This window comes from Capsicum annuum, chromosome 9, assembly GCF_002878395.1.
Source record: "Capsicum annuum cultivar UCD-10X-F1 chromosome 9, UCD10Xv1.1, whole genome shotgun sequence".
Classification (NCBI taxonomy): Eukaryota; Viridiplantae; Streptophyta; class Magnoliopsida; order Solanales; family Solanaceae; genus Capsicum; species Capsicum annuum.
This window is the reverse complement of record NC_061119.1, coordinates 86,181,205-86,194,003: the sequence shown is the minus strand read 5'-3', so window position 1 is coordinate 86,194,003 and position 12,799 is coordinate 86,181,205.

The window sequence follows — 12,799 nt, the reverse complement described above, 5'->3', positions numbered from 1 at the left end:
TTTTTGCTTGTATCAGTTGTTTTTTCTATCTTCATAGGTAACAAAGTCTAAGAAAAATTCTATATTTGTTATTTTTTTTAAAAAATAAGGGCTTTTAAGTTAATGATGAAAAAGAAAACTTTTCGTTGTATTATCCTTGAGAATAGGTTTACAATTTTGAGTTTGGATGGTAAAATTGTTGGAAGAACTTGAGAAAACCCTAGTTTCTATCGCAGTGTTCCGTTAACTGTCGTGGTATTATTGGATGGTGTTTGTGGTGGTGGTGGTGGTCGTCGTTGTCGTCGTGGAGTCACTGGTGGTGGCAATGGTTGGTGGTGTTTGTGGTGGTATTGGTTTGTGGTATTTATGGTAGCTGTTGGTGGTATCGGTATTCGTGGTGTTGATGGTATTTGTTGTGGTGGTGGATGTTGGTGTGTTGTTATTAATGGTGTTTCTAATGTATTTTTTAAAATTTATGCATACATCAATTGTAATATAATTTTTGTTTTTCTATTGTTTGTAGGTAAAACATGTCTCCCAAAAGAAAAAAAAAAGTGAAAGTGGATCAACGTTTGACTACCCCCCAAAAAGGCTACAGTACAAAGGGATTCGGAGGAGCTTCCTGAACAATATTAGTCAGGAAAATAAAGTAAAGCTGAGGAGAGATATGAAAATAATGTTGAGTGAGGTGGTCAAGGGTCTGTAGATAGCGATGAAGATAATAAAAGTAAGAAAGAGGAGGAATTAAAGAGTGAGAAAGAGAAAGAAAAAGAGAAAGAGGATGATCATCAACATAATGATAATGGATCACCAATGGGGTGTGAATTAGTATCGACATCCCAGCATGATCCTGTCAAAACTTTTAGTATTGAAAAGTTGCAAGTTGAAATGCCGATAAATGACAAAAATGCAGAAGAAGAACTAACTAGTGAAATTGTACTTAAAGTCAGATGGGGAGTAAATTTATTTGTTTTAGGAAAATTATGAAGGACGAAAACATAGACGGACTTTTTAAGAAGAGCTTCTTTGGACACTTTATTGAGCTGGCTGTGGATGCCCCTGCCCGTTTCCCAATGAAGATGGTATATGGTATTCTCAAATGCAGGATCAAGTACATGGGGGATGATGAAGATGACAACAAAATGATGGATGAAATCTGGATCAACTACTGTGGCATGCCGGTTTGTTTTAGTTTGTAAGAGTTTTTCATAGTGAGAAGCTTGAGATGCCATCGTCCAGAAGAACCATCTATTGCCAAAGGAACACCCCGCAAAAGATCCAAGGCTAGAAAATGAAAGGAAAAAATAGATGGGTTGTTTGACATTGCTCGACGTGGCTATAACGCATCGAATTTGTAGACAGATCTCATGAATAAAACCATACCAAAGTATTAAAGGGAGCAATTATGCTTAGTTTGGTTTGACCATTCGATTATATTGGCAAGAAATGTCAACAAGGTCATAGAAGATGATTTGTTGGCGCGTGCTGAGGATTTTGATAAATTCAACAATTATCCCTGGGGATATGACAACTTCTACTTGACTGTCCAATATTTACTGACCATGCTATCCTCAGGGACGACCATATTATACGTCTTTATTTGGGCTTTCATGGTAAATATTAATCACTGTTTTAACTCATCCATTAAGTTATATTGAATATAGTTAGTTATTATGACTTTTTTTGATTGCTTCCTATTTATATTTTTTAGGCTTGGGCATTTAAAGCTATTCTTCCCCTCCGAAAGCAGGTAATGAATTACCCAGATAAGGTTTCTCACCCAAGGATGTTTAGGTGGTTAGCTGCAAAGAGCAATACTAAAATTAAGGAGGCTTATCTCTTTAACCCTCCGGATGATTCAATACGTCTTCTTTAAGTAAAATAATTTTACTCAATGAAACATATTGAATAGATATTATATCTGGTGCAACAGATGTTATATCTGATGCACCTGATGGGATATCTATTACGACAGATTACTCATCCTATGCTAATCGGTGCAACAGATGGATAATATGTTGTGACAAACAATTAATATCTTGCATCAGATTACCTATCTGTTGTTTTGGTTCTCTGAACCTGACTCCTAACAGATTAACCATCTACTGCAAATTATGTAACAGATGTGTAATCTGATGTAACATATTGTTAATACACATATAGATCATCTATTGCATAACATGTAACCCAACAGATTACCCATCTTGTGCAACTGGTGAATAGATTGGCAATCTGTTCTGACAGATGATTGATATTTAACCATCTACTGCAAACTATGCAACAGATGGGTAATCTGATGCAACATATTATTAATCTATTATAGAAGTTGACTCTTAAAATGTTAACCCAACTGTGAAAATTATTATATTATATGATTTAAATATATCTATCTTTTTTTCTAGGTTGTGCATTCATGGATTGTGCCTACTGAGGAGGAGTCATTGATGACTTCTTTTATTACTCTAGGTCAGATTGATACTATAGAAGACTCAACAGTGGAGTTAATAAGGAAGGAATTGGTTGGAGCAATAGCCATAAGAAGAGCACTTAGGCAAGGTCATTATAATGTTGAGGCTCTTCATGACCAACCTACTAAGGTAGATCCGGGTACTTCTTCTGGTGGAGTTGTTGGTGTTGGTGGCAGGCATGCTGATGCTGCTACCACTCGTGATAATGATCATGTTGATGCTAAAAAAAATATATGTTTGAAAACACCCCTTTTCACCTTTACACAGGTCCGTCTCACCCCTCTTCACCCTCATGTTCTTGTTGCGAATGCAAAGAGTGTAAGAAAAACCAGGATAAACTCTTTGAAAAAATAGAGGCTATCTCTAAAGTTGTTAAGGAATTCAAATCCAAGAGGGGTTTCATACCATCTAAGAAGTTGAGAGAGCGATACACTCCTACAGTGTTGGTTAGGAGAAAGAAATGGGCAATAACCGACATACTCTCCTATCGGAAATAAAAACAATTATAAGTTCTCCCTCTCAAAAAGCTGTTGAAGTTCAAAGGACATTCAAGAAGGTGGATATATACACAAAACTTTGCGCCAAAGAGAAGAGAAATCTGCGACATGCCAAGAATGCCAAGCCAGGCACACCAGATTACCCCAAGCCTCCCTTTCCCCCAAAAACTTCCAGACTAGGACAGATATACGTATGTGTTATGAGGATAAGGCAAGTTTACTTTTCCTAACCTAGCTTTGTAATCTAATCTACCACATAAAGAAGAAGATACGCAACAGATGTGAAATCTATTGCAATAGCTGGGTATTCTGGTGCAATTAGTAGTGGTTCTGTTGTAACTTACTATCCATCTGTTGCATAAGTTACGTTGGGTTATTGATTCAAAGAACCTTATACAGTATATGGACCATATTTACAATTACTAACCTATTTAAAAATTGTTTTCTTATATCACAACATGTTGACAAAATTCTCTGCCTCATGAGAAAAAGAAAATTAACGTATCCCGAAGCTTATGACGTTGCCAATAGGATAATAGACCTCGACTTCTGTAGGAATATCAAGGATAAGTATGATCAACTCAATTTTGAAGCGTGTGGCACGAGACTTAATTTCTTAGTTTTTACGTTGGACTTGGAGGAAGAAGAAATAATAAAATATATTAGAGGGGAGAAGCCAAATCCATACGACTAGAGCTGGACCAAGGCAAAGAGGATTCTTACAGTTATTAGCGTAAATGATATACATTATCGGGCTGTTGAGATACTACTCGAGGAGGGAAAGATCAAAGTTTATGACTACAACAAACCTGTCATCGACAATGTCAATCTTTTTCTCCTCGTGCAGCCACTGATGGAGCTATTGCCCATCTTGTTGAGGGAGAGTAACCTAATGAATCATTTACCAAAGGTAGTTTTGATGAATAAATCATGGGATTTTAAAGGTCCAACCAAGGTCATGACCCTTCCAAAAAATGATACCGGTTACGCGAGCGACTCGCACGCTCTTGCACACATCGAATGTTTGCTGACGAATACAGAAATAGCTGAGCCAATGATCTTTCTGTATGACAACGCTGTGGTAAACCTGCAATAGGTCTGGGCTTATGGGGTACTAACTGGACGCTTAGAGCCTGTGTATATAAAAGAGCCTGTGAAATAATAATTTTTTATTTCAAGTCATACTTCACTTTACTTTAAATTACATGTACATGTAGTGACAATAATTTTTTTCTGGTGAATGAAAGTTGAGTTTTTTATAATGCAATAGATTGTCAATATATTGTAAAATATATTCTATCTGTTCTGGTAGATAGTTTATCTGTTGCAATAGGTTGGTCATCTGTTGCATTATGTCGATCTATCTAATCTAAGTCTAATATGTTGCAATAGCGGGATGACCTATTTGATAATTTCCAATAGATGACCTAAATTTTACCATATATGCCTAAATCTGTTTGATATTTTGCAACAATTACGCTTGAATATCCATGTGCTCGACAAAACCAAACCAGTAGCAAATACACCACCATGAAAATTTCAGCAATTAGGCTTGAAAATTCATGTGCCCAACACCACCAAATCAGTAGCAATAACAACAACGATGTAATATCTTGTTGCTCCATTTTGTTTCTCTCCAGAATCCTTGACTTTCTTCAACAAACCCCAAATTACTCGATTTGCTTGTGAAGGGTGTCTTTCTTCATACCAATCAAAGTAATCTTATCCACTCAATTTCTATAAAAACAAGAACACAATTACAAAATAATTATAAGTCAATAATTAATCAACTAATTAAATAAAAAAATATTATCTATGGAATCTTACAAGTAAAAAACCTACGACCTGGATTTTGTTGAGTCCAAGAAGTCTTCAGTAGAGCTTCATGACCACACTTACAATATCGAAAATTATTATCACAAAAAATAGTGAAAGATGCGCTCGACATTGTCAAGCTCAGTTGGAAAAAATTAAAAAAAATGAAGAAAAGAAAGACCAAATGCAAATAAGTTGAAGAATTTGGATGGATAAAAAAAATGACGATGAAGAAGAAGATTTGGGAATTTAGGATTAAATTTTAGGAAGAAGATGAATATATAAGACATTGGAGAAAAAATGACCGTTGGGGGAAAAATAAGACGCCAAGTCAGCAAAAGGTGCCAACCTGACACATTTGTGCCTATTTTATTTTACGTATTTTAAATGAACACTGTCTATTTGATGCCTATTTTATTTTAGGTATTTGAACTGAACACTGTCGATGGGTTCTACCTTTTTTATTTCAATTCACTTTTGCTTTTTTACATGTAGTGACAATTTTGTATGTCTAATAAAAGTTGAATTTTTATAATGCAATAGATTTTCCATTCGTTGTAACAGATATTCTACCTATTCTGACATATAGTTTATCTATTGTAATAGGTTGGTCATCAGTTGCATTATGTCGGTGTTTCTGTATAAGTCTATCTGTTGCAGTAGTGGAAAGGTCTGTTTGATAAATTCAACAGATTACCTTCCTGTTGCAACATATGTCAAATCTATTCGATATTTGATAACAAATGTTTCGTCTGTTGCAACAGATACATTATCAGTTGCAATATTTGAATCTAGTATTCCATTTCAATTAATAAGTTCAAATTTAAGAAAAAAATAAAATTCATAGATAAAATAAAATAAATCAAAGTCTTAAGATATTAGCTGAAATAAAATCAACGAATAAATAAAATGTAAAAAAATTATTATGGGTACAGATCTCAACAAATACATCAATAATTTAAGTATTGATGCCAAGGATTCCTAATGAGGGGTGAGGTTATTACTTTGAAAGACTCAACTCAAGCTATAAAGATCTACTCAATATGGACAAGTTGTTCTTCATCCGGTGCTATGAAATTCGGCTTTGCTCGTCGTGGATCTTTATTGTCGCTTACGTACGATTTCTGTGCTTTCTGTTCTCCATATTTCTATAAAAAGAGTAGAGTAGCATATTGTTAATGCTGTTCAGCAGTAGCTTCTACATCCACCTGGAAAGCCAGAATTGGTCAATGCTAATCACGGAGATATAATAAAATAGAAAAGGATAACTCATCTATTCTAGCAAATCAAATAGGTCTTCCTTCTATTTTAAATTGTCCCAAATAGATTATATTTTTGTTGCAACAATGAATCAACTGTTGGGTTATATTTCTACATGAGAAAGACCTGTATGATAATTTCCCATGGATAAACCATTTGTTGCAATATATGACTCATCTATTGCAGCAGATAGGTCATATGTTGGTACAAATAAAAGCAGTACAAAGAGCTATTTAATTTGCTAAAACAGATGAGACATATGTCACAACAGGTACTTTATCTGGTGCAATAAGTTAGTCAACTATTGAAATAGTTGTATATATCTATTTGATAATTTTCAGCAGATGTGTCATTCGTTGAAACAAAAGTGTGTCTGTTTATTAGTTGGAAGACATATATATTCACCTTGTTCAGCTCATGCTGCTCTCCTTTGGATGTTGTACATTGCTCAGTACAACACACGAACAAAGGATTTACAATTTAGCTATTTTTTATGCTTGATAATTTCTTGGAAATCACATTCCTTCTCCTTTTAGCCTTAATCTCTAATGGAGTTGATGGAAATAAAATCCTTTTTGATGGAATGACACCCCTCTTAGATGTCAATTCCTTTATAGAAGCAGTTAATGCATTAATAACATTAATCACTACATTATGTTTCGTCCTGCAGTCTTGACATTTGCATACAGAACATTCACTGGGAGAGGCAAAATCTGTATAACCAGTATGATCATACTTATAATGGTTTATTTTAAATACTGTACGAGGAACATCATTAGCACCAATAGAAGCACCACTACCACCACCAACAACTCCATTACCACTAAGACCATCAACAACAACAACCCCACCCTCCAAAATTATTTTTCTTATAATGGTTGTTGCTCGAAACAATTCTATTTTTATTCTGTCTATGACCTTAGGGTTTGATAAAGTTTGCATAGACCGTAAAGTAAGAAAAAATGGCATCTTCAACTCTTGATTGGTCGGAACTAGCGATGGATGCATAATCTAACATAAATCATTATATATATTAGAATGATGATTAGATCATTCAAAAAAAAATATTAATTAAAATAAAAACTTAATTAAAATTATACTTACTGCGTCCTTCGGGGGGTTGAAGAGATTAAGAAATTTTATATTTTTATCAGTTTTGGCCAAGAACTATCTCAAAATTCTTGGACAGAAAACTTCTTCTTGGTAGTTCACTTGTTGTCTCAAAGGAGGAATGACTTCAAACGCCCCAACCTATAAAATAACGCCAATAAATCAAAACCATTATTGAGTAAAAAAAATGAATGATATCATAATAAAATAAAGAAACGAAATATTTACCATGAAAGTCCATGGAAAGCCATATAAGTTGACTGTCTTTGGTGCTAACCGAGTCAACAAATATTAGACAGTCATTTTGAAGATTTCATAACCCCAAGGATAGCTGTTAAATGCCTCAAGATCCTCGGAGAGCTTTACTAAACCAATTCTTATGTTGTTGTTAACGTCTCTCTCCCAAAGAATATTATGTACAAACCAAACTAAGAACAATGAGCGCTTGTGCTTTTCTGAAAGTTCTTTACCTTTCAACACTTCTATCATATTTTTATTTTTGAATATTAGACAACCAATGGACACCAGGTCATCATGATCACACAACTTACCTTTGATTTTTTTTGGATGTGCGGGGTGCTTTTTTTTAGGTTAGTATTGGTATAACTTGAGAAGGAGGATAACATTTTAGTCCAGTAACTATGGCAAACTCTTTCCAACCAAAACAAACAGGCATATCACAATAATTTATCCATACCTTATCCATCTTATCTTTGTTTTCATACATAAACCTACGCTTGAGAAGTTCATATACCATTTTCATTTGAAAATGAGCATTGTTGTCCTCTGGCAAATCAAGATACTTCCCAAAGCAGTTGTCCCTAAAATAAGCATCCGATTTTTGTTCTCGAAGTATTTTTCTGAAGGCGTCCAAATATTTTCCCATGGCCGAATTAACCACAAAATCACCCATTAAATCTATGGCACCATCGCATTGCATTCTAACAGGATAATGATCAATGCTGAAGGTTTTGACCAACTCTTTGACGGAAGGGCTATTAGAATTTGGATCATCTCTTTTAAAATATTCCTCCTCCATATGTTTATCATATTCTGCTCCTGATTGAGATAACGCTTGTAAAGAAAGCTCATAGAGTGGTGGATGTAGCTTAGCTGCTTCACTTGTTCCTTCACTTGGACTTGATTTGGCTTCTGTTCTTTTGGGAGCCATATTATCTAAAATTAATAGGAACATAAAAAAATATATTATAGTTGATTAATGCATCATTAAAAAAGGATAACAGTAAATCTAATAAGCAAAATAGTAAAATAACAGTTTAAACAGATCACTTATCTATTGCACCAGGTAGTATATATGTTGCGGCATATAACAAACCTGCTGCAGCGGATGAGTAATCTGTTGCAACAATACAAAATGTATCACTCATCTTTTAAGATAAATTAATGGTCCATGCAACAGATGACACATTGTTGCAACATGAGTGATTTGTTGGAATATTTAAATAACCTGTTGCAACATATAAGTAATCTGTTATAATAATATAAAATATATCACTCATCTATTGAGAAAAATGAATGGTTTATACAGCAGATCACACATCTATTACAACATTATCTGTTGCAATATATAAGTGATCTGTTAGAATAATTAAATAACTTGTAGCAACGGCGGAGTAATCTGTTGCGATAATACAAAATATTTCACTCATTTATTGAGAAAGATGAATGGTTTGGGCAACAAATCATACATCTGTTGCAACATATGAGTGATCTATCATAATAGTTAGCCAACCTACAGCAACAACTGAGTAATCTATTGTAATAATATAAAACATATCACTCATCCATTGAGAAAGATGAATGGTCTGTGCGACAGGCCACACATCTGTTACAACACATGAGTGATTTATTGAAATAGTTATCAACGGTCAATATTGTTTAGATTTCTTCCAATATTGGGTCGTCTATCGTGGTAGATGAATGATCAGTTGAAAAAATCATGTCTTATACATGTCCTATTGGAAAAGTTGATAGGATTTTATCTAATAAGAGCCTCATCTGTTGCATCAGATCATTAATCTGATGGTTCTTCTATTGTAGCAGATGGTTAATCAGTTGCATCGAATTTTTTATCTAATGCTTAATTTGTTGCAACATATGGTTAATCTGTTGCATTAGATAGTTAAAATGTTGCATCATATGCTAAATTTGTTGCATCAGATGATTAATCTACTGCATCAGAATTATAATTTGATAGTTCATCTGGTGCATCAGATGGTTGATCTATTGCATCATTTGACAAATCTATTGTATCAGATGGTTAATATGTTGCACCAGTTGGATAATATGTTGGATAAAACAAAAAATAGTAGCATGATTTTTTCAACATAAAAATAGCAATATCACCATTTTTACCAAGAACAAGAACAGAACAAATCAACTCAAATTATTATTTTGTTTTTATAAACACAAAAAATAAAAATCAAACTTCAAAAAATGCAACAAACAATAAAAAATCATAATTCACTTTGAAAAGAGTTGAGAAAAAATACCAGAAATTAGGGTTTTGTTCAGACCACGTTTCAAATTAAAGCAACAAATATTAAAATTGTTAACCAATACTATAAGAGAAGTTGGATCAAGTTCCTCATTTTTTTCAAAACTAAAAAGGCCATAAATTTTTACCTGTGAAAGAGGAAAAGGAACGATGATAAATTCAAAGCTATTGTGGCCATAGAATAAGGCTGTCACGTCGATTGAAGGTTTAAGTTGAAAAGGAATTTGAAGCCCAACTATTTGTTGTCGGATGTTGAAGTCGCTGAGGATTGAAAGGAGAAATTTACAAAACTGTTGGTTGGGAGAGAGTTGAGAGAAGCTGTCGAGAGGGAGGAGAGAGACTGGTTGATTTCGATTGAAGAAGGGTGTGGGTTGGGTTGATTTGTATTTTTGAAAAGATTAGAAAGTTTTAAAAATATTAATTAAGTCCACAATTAACTTAATCAAGTTTTCTAATGATGTTTGACCCTTTAAGTTGGTCAATGTCACCAATCCTTCATTCAAGATTTAAAAGACACCTTTCTTTCAATTTTCTCAAGTAACCTACATATTGACAAGTGAATAGTAAAAAATACACAATTAAAAAATATAATCTCATACTAATCAAATAATTCAATAAATTTTTGTGTAATGGAGAGACAACCTAAAATTAGTCTGGAATTTATCAAGTTGGTACTTTCTTTTCCCTTTCAAGATCTTCTTTTTTATTTTTAAATTGATTCAGGATAATAGTCCTATTGATGTTGTAGTGAGGAGACTTAAAGTTAACAATCCTTTTATGTGTTGTTCATGTAAACATCAAATCATTACTTTTTTGAAGTCTCCATTGGTTTCTAGTCAGTAAAAATTTAATTAAACTAATTTATGCTACTATTACTTATTGATCATGAAACCGTTTGAATCCAACTTTGTCCATATTTCAAGTATAAGTGCTAAGGTATCTTAGCACTAGATTTTCTGATCATGATTTATGCGTTCTTGTCAACCAGACATCTAATATTGCTATTATATTCAGTTGCAAAAAGCAATTTAATTTCATCCCGCTCAAATTATGGTGAAAAAGATATATAGGCTTTCTGTACGGACCACTAATATTGTAGGTGTGAACAAACTATCTAGACAAATTATAAAATAAAAGTTATTAAGTTTTACACAAAAAATTCCTTTAAGTCTATCAGTATTCATCTACTTACCATTTGTAAACTACAGTAAATAATATGATAATGGATATATCAAAATAATATAATTACACAATTAAACCTAACCATTGTACCAAAAAGTTTCAAATCCGACCGACATTTGTCTACCACCTCTAAACTACCATAAAATAATATGATAATAGAGATATCAAAACAATATAATTAAACTAACCTTTACCAAAAAAAAAATTCTCAAATCCGACCGACATTCGTCTACCACCTATAAAATAATCCTTACACAAAAATTTCCTCAAATCCAATCGACAGCCATCGACTATCTGTAAACTACAATAAAATAATATGATAATAGAGATATCAAAACAATATAATTAAATCTAATATTTACACAAAAAAATTCTCAAAGCCGATTTACATTCATCTACGATCAAACTACCATAAAACAATACGATAATAGAGATACTAAAAAAATACATTGAACCAAACTTTTACCTAAATTAATTCCTAAAAGCCGGCTGACATTCATCTACCATCTTCAAATTACAATAAAATAATACGATAACAGAGATGTCAAAGTAATACAATTAAACCTAAGCTTTACACAATTCTTTTTTTCAAAACTAATCGATATTAATCTACGATCTGTAAACTACAATAAAATAATACGATAATGATGGTAAAGCTCCAGTCTCTAATGAAAATAATTTTTATCGAATTGAAAATTCTAATCCGAAAAATCCAAGTCTTTTTCTTGTCTAGTCTCCGATGAAAATATTTTTTGTCTGATTGAAAGTTCTGATCTGAAAGATTCAACTCTTTTTCTTGTCTATTTAATCCTTCAATTTCGTATATGAATTTGATAATCTATTATTAATTTTTTATCTTATTAATAATTCAGTTGAAACCATTTTTAGATATTAGAAAAATAGTAGAATTTAAGATAATATCACCAAAAATACATACAAAGTTGGAGATTGAACAAAAGACTGATATACATGAAAAAGTGTAAAAGTATTAAAATATTGGGAGAATAACCTACCACTTATATTGAGAAGAAAATAACATATAGTAACAAAATATAAACTATAATAAAACAATATGATAACTAGAACAATATGATTAAAATCAATCTTTGCATGAAAACTTCTTAAAGCTTGACCAAATAGTCGTCTATCATCCATATTAAGCCCAAAAAATAGCAGATAGCAACAAACATAAACTATAATAAAATAATATAATAATTAAGATATTAGAGGTGAATCGAGAATCAAGTTTAACCAATACAATAATAAAAATAAGCAAAGTGAGAATGAAGTTTTATCAATACAATAATGAACTATACATAAAACATCAATATTGAAGAAATTAAAATTCGAGATAACTATTAATTAATTTTAAAATTAAAAAATCAAGAGATCTAACCAAGAATTTATTGAAGGTATTATTTTCTCAATGAGTCCTGTAATATTTAAATAGTCATGTGCTTGCTTGCATATCTTAAAGTCGTGATGAAGAGATTGGTGGATCATGAAATACGTATCACCACTTCTCAAATATGAACGGAAAAATTCTAGTCAATGTATAGATTATAATATGTAATTGATTTCTATCAAAATTGGAACTTATTGGCAGAAACATTCCATTGCACGCATAAAGTTTTCAGTCAACGAAAAATTTCCTTTTCACGCACGATTTCTTTAATTTTTGTACCTTTTACGTAATTCTAAATAATAAAAATATTAATGAATAATTTTAGGTGATTTTAAACTCCTGAATATTATATAAATAATTAAATAATAATTAGATTAAATAAGTGAAAAGAAAATTTCATCTATTGCGGAGGCTTTTAATGAGGGCAAAAAGTTCAAATCACTTTGTTAAGGGTCTTCACACTTTTAATATATTATAGATAATCTATAATCTATATCTATATCTATAATCTATAATATATTAAAAGTGTGAAGGCCCTTAGAAAATGATTTGAACTTTTTACCCT